Below are 7,533 nucleotides of genomic sequence, written 5' to 3'. Positions count from 1 at the left end.
CATTTATCGCTTGTTGACCGAATTGAGCGTGGGCATTCATCGCATGTTGACCGAATTGAGCGTGGGCATTCATCGCATGTTGACCGAATTGAGAGAAGAGTAGACTGTGTACGTATTCGAAATTGTAATGCGGAAGCTACAGATTCGCGTTTAAGTTGTTGTTTCTTCTGATTGACGTCCCACTTTCGGAAGCAAACTGTTAATTTGTTCGGTACTTTAAAGTGCTTTTATTTCGGTCAGAAATGATGTGATTACACATTGCTGGTAAAGTACATATTCTTGATGTATATATTCCCTGTATCCGCTTCATTTAAAGTATACTTATTTTTTAGAATGGTAAAAGTGCACCGTTCATGTTTGATTTTAATGAAGTAATCATGCATTCTGCATGAAAGTACATTCAAAGGTTCTTTGGCATCACATAGTTTTACTTTTAAACTTGCTTTCAGCTAGGCCCGTTTTTATACAATGCATGCTCAAAGTAAGGTCAAACTACGAGGATCATTCTATGATCATAACAAATTGGAAATACGTGATTGATGTGTGCAAAGTTACATATTGTAGTTCAATTTTGAACCCCATCTTTATAAGATAATACATAACTAATGCTTAAATAAATAACACACTTAGTTGGTAAAGGGAGGTTGCCTTCGAGACCGTCAAAGAAAAGCTTGATAGGCAATGTGAAAGAGTTGACGTCCAACCTCATGGCTGAATCCACAATAGACCTGACTTGGGGAGGATTTCTGTGTCGTCGTCTCTCATTGCCCGCCTCCTGCCAGACCGGTTGAGGAAGTGATGATAATAGGGAAGATGATGAAGAAAAAGATGATGATGATGGTGATGAAGATGGTGATGATGATGATGGTGGTGGTGATGGCGATGATGATGATGATGATGATGATGATGATGATGATGATGATGATGACGATGATGATGATGATGATGATAAGGATGATTTTAGGGATGATGACTTTGACGACGACCACGATGATGATTATGATAATGATGATTCTACCAAGACCAGAAAATCGTTTTCATTAGAAATAGTATGAAAATAAACTTCGTATATCCTGCAACAAACCCTAGGCGGAGACCAATTTTTTTTAAGTTTTCCGTTAATTTGTCATTTTGAAGGATTCACCACACAAGTAAAAGCTCAAATGCAAACGTTCCATCGGCAATTGAACCCGTTCCGGCTTTAAGAAGTGAAGTTAGCTAATAAGCATGTACGGAAGTGTCTACACTTACATTCATGTAGAGAAAAAACTTAATGATGGTTTGATCTGAAATAAGTCCTATGATTGTTCTTGCTTGAAAACTTCTAGTTCAAACTATTATTGTTAACTTTTTTATTTCAAATAAATTTGGTTTACTTTATTTCAAATAAATTTGCTTTACTTTTTAGCAAAAAAAATGTGTCTGCGCTATTCGAATTTTAATAATTTATGATCTACACTTCATTATCAAGAATAAAAACAAAAAACAAATGATCATGTCCAAATTGTTAAGTAAAATACAAGTGCTTAAAAGAATGATATAGCAAACTTGACAAAAAAATATTCTTTGTGCAATTCAGTTAAAACACATGGGTAACGCAAGTTGTATATCTTAGTTAATCAAAATGTCAACGTTCAGTTAATTTGTCGTCTCATTTGCATTTATTCACATACTATTTTTACGGTATTTAACAACCCTTACGACGTAACTCGATTAACAATTCAATGTTTATCAATGAGATCAACTCATTTTAAATTGTTTTGTCAATATTAAGTTATCAAAATGCACGTGTGTATGTTCACGACCGTTAATTACGGGCGCCACCTCTTTTTGCGATGCATTACTACATGAGCCAATGCTATTTCCGAGGTGGCGCTAACAATTCTTCGGGGTGAGAAGATTTATATGTTTTTCCAACATAGTTCGCATTTTTTTTTAAATAGTGCAATATAGTGCGATTCAGCGAAGATTTTTGCATCCACAAATGTACATAAACATACAACCACAACCCATTTGGAAACTTTAGGACCTTTATAAGTTGCGACACGGTGAAGAATTTTTTAAAGCTAATCAATATATTTTGCCTATGTGACGAGAAAAATTCCACCCGATTAATTCGCGAACGATATCAAACGATTGCGTTCAACATATACTAGGTGCTGCATGAACAGACACATTGACATCTTGCAGATCTATTATATAATTTTGTATTTTTCCAAAAGAAATGGAGCCAATGCCAAGGAGGTAGAGCTAAGAACATGTGGTGGCGCAAATGCGATATATTAATCAGGACATGACTTACTTTTGATAGATTATGTTACCTTTTTATATTTCTGTTTATTTGTTTATTTTTTAACTTTAATACTTAAACCAAAATCTATGCAGAACATATAAATAAATTCTATAAACAATGTAAATATGAGAATATATAAGTAACTAACTCAAGTAATGAAGTCAATAACCTGAAAAATACATATTGTGCGATACAACTCCAAATAGGTAATACAATATTCAATAAATCAAATTACTTAATTCTCAACATTCTCATAATATGTTCTCTACAACAAATGTGTAAGCACAAAAACAAAGTTCTCGAAGCAATAAAAAATAGTACTTCTTATTAAAACGCTGAGTTTTGTCTCCTATTAAAATTTCTTAATTTACTAAAAGGCAAAGGTCAACGAATCTTAAAAAGGCTAACATAAGCCATTTCTTCCTACTTATATCTGCAAACTATTAGGATAGCTTCGGTTTTAATCGTTACCTTTTTTGTTATTATACTCAAGTTTCTGTCCATTGTTGTAGTTTATTCAATAACATAAATTAAAAAGAAACTTCTTGCAACACGTTTCTTCACAATTATGTAGACTTTACTTTTTGATTATATTTCATTATGATCAAATTAAGAAAAAAGATCGAACACTCAACCAACCTGGAAAAACTAAACAAAAAGTGTAAGGTCGGTATTGAAAATTAAAATAGCTGAAATAGTGAATTGGCGCCACCTCCTGTCATTAACGCCACCCCCTAGGCATTGGCTCCATCTCTTTTGGAAAAACACCAAAAGTGCATCGGAAAACTTATACATGTTCAAAGCAATGGTTATATGTTGTTAGTGATTTCATGTGGTGGAATTTCGCTCGTCACACAGGCAAAATACATCGATTTAATTTTAAAATCTTAACCATGCCACAACTTATAGAGGTCATCACGTTTCCAAATGGGTTGTTATTATATGTTTGTGTACATGTGTGGATGAATAAATCTTCGCTGAATCGCACTTCATTGCCCGATTTTAAAAATAATCTGAACAATGTTAAACACACACATATAAAACTAACTCACTATGTAGAATTATCAGTGACATTTAATAACATCTGGTACTTAGCGTCACATCGAAAGTAGCATTGCAAAAAGTAGCTGGTGCCCGTGATTGACGGCGTGGTGTTTTTCTCTTAAAAGGTTGTGTTTATAATATATATGAATAGCTTTTTATTTTACAGATGAAGCATTATTAATTCGTGGTTTATTAGTGTGAGCAGATTTTTCAAATCAGTATGTGCTTAGAAGCCTTAGCTACGGTATGGAAAGACAACTACTGCCTGTTGCAGCAGACGACACATGCTATATAGAGCGTCTGCTAGGAAAGATAACCACCCCATTTGCCTTTTTATAGTTCACCACTGGTACACTGCAGAGGGTTTATATGACTAATAGTGTTTAACAGCTTCTAAGACGAGATTGACCAGTCTAGTGTTTATCATTGAAATCTGTACATATTGGCTGCTTTAAGGGAAAACGGGGCTTAATGCATGTCAAATAAGGTTAGCCTGTGCATACTGATTAGCCTGTGCACTGCGCACAAGCTAATCAAGGACGACATTTTACAACAGCGAACACATACAGTGCCTTCAGCGCTTTGATTTTCTACGCCTCGGAACCATTTGTTTTTACCGCACTCACTCACTGAACTCAATCCTCTCTGCGCCGTCTGGTGCTTGAGGCGACGGCAAGGGAGCGTTTTTACCACAATAACAAACAATTGGTCGGGCAGCATTGATAAGGACTATGGCATATCTATCACGTGCATTGTATTGTCATTGAAGAAGTACTGCTGCGGTGCAAGGCACTCGTTTCGCATTCACCTGTCACAATGTGTACCATGGTACTCGTTGAGTAACATTCTTTGTTTTCTTTTTCATACAAGGTTATCGAAGTGCACATTTCAGAGAGTTATTCAATACTTGAGTGGGAGCAGGCGGAGTAGGCGTTCCCCCACAAATTAAACATTGAAAGAAGTTATGAGTGTCGATAGCGATGAATGTACATGCAGATATTACTCAAATACATCAACTTTTAAAGTATCCAATTATAAATTGTCTGTTCCCTTTATTGTAAATGTAACACGCTGAATCGTTGGTCGATATTACTTAAGCTGACGCAGACGATTTCATTCATAAACTACATACATGTTGAGTTGCATAATCGTAATTCGCCGATACACTGAAAGATAGCGTGTCCATTAAATCGACCATGCATTGTAAAACTACGTCATAGTACAGGCTGTTGCGCGTAAGTACAAATGTAGTGAACTGTGATTGGTAGGGTTTGCCATTACGTTATGAATGGATCGTTATGAATGGGATTGCTCTTTGAAGCGAATGTATTTTACAATTTTTCATTAGTAAAATAAAGACACAAAAACAATCCAACTTACGTATATCTATGTTAACTGATACGTCGTTTGCTGGCTATGGGTTTTATTTTTGTAATCATATTGTTTAATCGTGATTACATCGTTTCTGAAAAACAACATCTCGGTTAGGAACTAGATCAACCCTTTGAAATAAACTAACGGTTTTCTATTTCCAAATATGCAAATCTAAGTAAATATTGAAGGGGAACTTTTCGTTGTAACAATTACTATTGGTCTTCGACCTTATGTCCGATACGTGCTGTATGCACGTGCTTTATTTCCAAACTGAATACATGTCACGTAATCGTTCATAGTTCATGGACGACACATAGTTACTAGCAATGTTCATTACACTTAAATTACCGGTGTGTAGCCTATCATTCAATATCACGTCATGCGCGTATTGCCAAGATGACGAGATTTGCATTAACTACCATTTTCTCGTGTCACGCATGGGACAAGTCGGTCCCTCTCTATTATGTTGGTTTCTCTGCATTATGTAAAATAAAATATTCAACAACACCATGTATCAGTTTCTAGTCCAATTTAATGTCTAACATACTTAATATTTTCGGTTATACAAATACAGTCTGACAGCTACATGATCGTATCTTTCTCGATCCGTACGCCTCCAAGTCTAAACGCTAACTTACTCTATCCCTCTAACATTTGCCCCATGAAACTCAGTTATGAATCCCATTGGTCAGTGTTCTATGCGTGGTTGTTTCTGGTTGGATACTTAAGATACTGAATCAATGAAGCCCTGGGAACGGGATAAACAAACCACCCAAATATTAACAAGCTTTATCCAACGTTTTGATGAGAGATTTAACTGAATAAACACTTTTGCCTGACCAATACAAACATTACCGGCCTTGTGTCAAATATACTATTCTTTAATCTCTCCCTCATCGATAAGCTTATTTGAACATATGTGCACATTGTGACTGTCATGTTTACTGGCCCTTTTGATAAAATTTTCAATATTTTTGAGGTAAATCCATATATTCCACCTATAATTTCTAACCATAATGTGACATACATGTGTGGTATTAGTTGTCACAATTTTTCTAATTTCTGTATAAACTGCTTACAGTAAACACCGAATGGCACAAATTTTGGTTACTAGTATATCAATTTACATATAACAATTCATTTCTATGGATGATAATTATTTGAAATTCCCCGTCTTGCAGACCTGTAAACGGACTCGACATTATCAAATACCGTATAAAAAAGGGCGGACACTAAAAAGACACGCAAAGAAAATGAAACAAAGACGCATGTAACAAAAACTAATTAGCCAGTAGTGGTTAATTATCCACCCAGAGCACCCAGTGCGTCATCGACATTATCGGATTGTGTTCTGCTTGGAAATCATTATGGTTCTAGTTATCAGTTGATAGTCACGTACAAATTACTAATAGCGTTCATTGTATGCAAAGAGAATAAAGCCTTTCATGAAGTGCAGATTACCAGCCGCATATTTTCAGTACATCTCATTATGAAATCATACATGTGGTTGATTTTTTTTCAGATAATAAGTTGACACTTTAAAATAATCTTACGCTTATAATGAAAAGTTTGAACAAAGTTGTGTTAATATATAAAATACAATAATAAAGCTAAACATTTTGAGGTTTATTGTGGTGATGAACAGCGTGACGAATAACGTTGGGCTGCATCTGGTCGTTACCAACAGGTCCCGGATCCGGATTGTCGTCTTTCCTATGAATAAGACATACCGAAATTGTATGGATATATTAAATAATAGTACATTTGCACTGCAATGTTGTGTCTGACAATGTTTAGATTTCTGATTCTATACAGAACTAGACAAAAATGTTTCCTGTATTAAAAGTGCGTTTTTCAATTAGAGGAGACGGATATGTTATAGATACCCTTTCACCAGTAGTTAAATGTACTGGTTTTACGTGGTACGGTAGATTGCACCTTTTTTATTCTTATACAATTAAATACAATGCAAGTATCCTGATTGGTGGTACAAATTAGTGTACATGTAAAGTTTTGGAAGTCCGATAGTTGATTTTTTTTAACTTGTGTTCTGTTGCTTTACACTAAACGTGAGATACATTAACATATAATCAGGAAATCAGTGCGGACACTAGTGGTGTACCATAGACAAATGTGTGTGCTCCGACATTACACAGGCAATACGTGCTTGATAAGGACATTTTTTGTAGGTGAATGGTTTACCCCGCTGTTTGAGAATGTACCATAATGCAAAAAAAAAAACAGCACATTCTTTGTGTGACTTTTTTATTGAGCGACAAAGAAAAGACGTTAAAGAAGAATAAATAAATTCAAATCTGGTCTCTATTATCAAAACAGAAAACTGTTTTATTTTTGAACAATCAATATGGCTCACTGTGGCCTTACACGTATTGATGCGATTTTATGTATTTAGTGTATAGAATTTTCTTCATCCCAGATAAATCATATGCTTACCTGGAAATATTTGTCTTCCAAGGTGATGTTAATAAATAGCAAAATAACAACGCATTGTTGGCAAATTGTGTATTTCTAAACGACATTTTATATATTTATTTGAATATAAACATGGTATTTAGTCAATCGCTTTACAGATAATAGTGTCATCTATTACGGTATAAATATATGCAATAATTATGCAAATATAAACTCGAGTTACAAAATACGGTTATGCATCTACCGGATTTTCCCTATCGCAAATTCTAGTGATTTCTGCAGTTTGCATTATCTGCTTCCATTTCAGGGTGCGGGACCACGTGACTTTTTGGGTTTCAAAATTAAACGTAAACGGGTGTAACCACGCCGGTAAATGGTGCTTTTTTCGT

This window comes from Dreissena polymorpha, chromosome 5, assembly GCF_020536995.1.
Source record: "Dreissena polymorpha isolate Duluth1 chromosome 5, UMN_Dpol_1.0, whole genome shotgun sequence".
Taxonomy (NCBI): domain Eukaryota; kingdom Metazoa; phylum Mollusca; class Bivalvia; order Myida; family Dreissenidae; genus Dreissena; species Dreissena polymorpha.
Note: the sequence above shows the minus strand (reverse complement) of the source record.